The following is a 2,676-nucleotide window of genomic DNA, read 5'->3' as shown; positions in this document are numbered from 1 at the left end:
TCTTCATTGCTTCCTCTCATCCGTATGAAATTGCCTGGCGGTAGCCAAAATAAACATAAATTCTAAACATACACGACAAAGGTTAAGGGCGGTTTATTGTGATAGGAAATGGGGAGATTGTAAGAATCTGCATTCCCCGACACGCTCTGTTCTTTAGCAAATACAACAGCAACTCTAGCTCCCTGCAGGGTTGTGTGTGTTGACACTGTGCCATATGTATTTACTGTCCCTCCCCAAACCCTTCCAATGGCCTCCAGTAGCAGCCCCCCCCCCTTTTTTTTTTTTTTACCATTATCATTATTTTCTAAGAAGAAGAACTTAGCCATTGACGACCACTCAGGACTAAATGACATCCTCGATGGGTCGAGGTCAGTCCCATGCGCGCCTTACGTCCTCGTTGTGTCTTCTCGTCGTGTCTGAGTAATTTCCTTCAGCTAAAATAAATAAGATTATAAATAAAAATCAAATAAATGAAGAGTGACAAACTCATTTTAAGCAAACTATACCAGTATCCCTTTCCCTGTGTTTCACGGTCTTTGTGTTTGTATATCTTTAGCTATTTCCAAGCAATTCAATTGAGGGAACGCGAAATTTTTCATAAGGATAGAATCGTTGGTAAACTGTAAGCTGAAGAAACTTCTTTTCGGAGGGAAAATATAAGAGCCAAGGAATATATATATATATATATATATATATATATATATATATAATATATATATTTAGTATTCCTATTTCAATATCCCCCTTCCTGGCACGTCTTCCCTAGCTCTGAATTGCCGAGTTTGTCCACGCAATTTTTTTTTTTTTTTTTTTTTTTTTTTTTACTGTTTTTCATTTTGGTTCATTCTCCACGTCTGAACCCCCTTTAAGTGTTTGGATTCGTCCCAAAGGCCTTTCCTACATTTAACAGCATTCATTCTTTTATTTTGTTAATTAACACCAGTTCATTTCATTCCCCCCAAATTCCTTTTCTCTTTTTTGCTCTCTTTCTCATTTGCTTTTGCTCTCTCTCTCTCTCTCTCTCTCTCTCTCTCTCTCTCGGGCACCAGATTTGGCCCACATTAGAATTATATCAGTAGTTCTATGGAATAGCATCCCCGTGGGCATTATAGCTTCCCTCGATGCCCACAGTCTATTTACTAACATTCCAGTTTTAAGAATCACTGATATAATTCTGGACTATGTTTACCATCACCCGGTACAACCACCACCTAGAATGCCTAAAACTATCATGAAAGAGATGCTTCTTGCTTGCACTACTGAAGCCACTTTTAAATGTCCTCAAGGTAAACTTTTTGTCCAGATAGATGGGGTCGCCATGGGCTCTCCTTTGGGAGTCCTTTATGCTCAAGCTTTCATGTCTTACGTAGAAAACGAAGCCTTACAACCCCTAATCATGAAACCGCATTTATATCTTAGGTATGTTGATGACATTTTTGTCTGTTTCTGACGTGCGTATATTTGAAGAGCTCAGATCTAATCTTGAAGCCATTTTCTGGGTTACAATTCCCAACAGAGCTCAATGTTAACAATAAGATTCCTTTCCTTGATCTTTTTGGTGGATGCGACTTCTGATAACTTTGAAACTATGGTGTATCGCAAGCGCACCGATGGCGGTAAATGCATGAATGGTCTTGGTGAATGTTCTCTTAATTATATGACAGGCGTCATTAGGGCACATGTCCGCCAGGCAATTTCTATTTGTTCCTCCTGGCACGTGTTCCATTTAGAGCTTACTTATCTACGCCAGATACTTGTGAATAATGGTTACTCCAATCAAGACCTTGGTGACAGTGTAACTAAGGACTTACAAACGCAAGGTTGCTGTGAGAACCTCGGACCAAGCAATGACAGTCACTGGCTCGTGCTCCATTTAGAGCTTACTTATCTACGCCAGATACTTGTGAATAATGGCTACTCCAATCAAGACCTTGGTGATAGTGTAGCTAAGGACTTACGAACGCAAGGTTGCTGTGAAAACGTCGGACCAAGCAAAGACCGTCTCTGTATTCTATCAGAATATCTTTTGTAACTCTTACCGACAAGAGGAGAAACAGATAAAAGAAGTCATAAATAGAAATTGTAGGCCAATGGGTGATTATGATAGATTACGTGTAACTATATTCTACGACGACAACCCCCGTACTTGTTCCCTGGTCATGAAAAATAATCTGGTAATGGCGGCACATTATTGAGAACCAATGTTATATATGATTACCGTTGTACTTCTGGAGACTGTGCACCCTGTAATTCTACATACATTGGGTTCACGACTTGCCAACTAAGCAGACGGATGTCCTTACATTTACAACACCACCTCCAATACCACCAGGCTGTAATTGATAGGGAGACTATTGTGAATAACAGTAAGATAGTCGAACAATGTAATAAAATAACAGAACTAAAAATGCTAGAAGCTATCCACATAAGGAAAAGAGTTCCGATAATCAACATACAATCCAACATGACTTCTGCTATTACTCTCGTTAATTCTTCATCTAGATTTGAAGCCAATCGACAACAACACCCACCTCCTTCCTCTCCCCCTCCTCCACCTCACCAACACCCTCTTGACCAGCGGGGCATCCCTACAAAACGAACCATCCTACCTGACTCTCCCATCTCCCTCCCCCTTCCCCTCGCCCTCCTGAGCGAAGTGTCCGATCACACAGGTCA

The sequence above is a fragment of the Oratosquilla oratoria genome, chromosome 19, assembly GCF_046742065.1.
Source record: "Oratosquilla oratoria isolate Oo_2021 chromosome 19, ASM4674206v1, whole genome shotgun sequence".
NCBI classification, from domain to species: Eukaryota; Metazoa; Arthropoda; class Malacostraca; order Stomatopoda; family Squillidae; genus Oratosquilla; species Oratosquilla oratoria.
The sequence above is the reverse complement of the archived record's forward strand: the minus strand, read 5'-3'. Positions refer to the sequence as shown.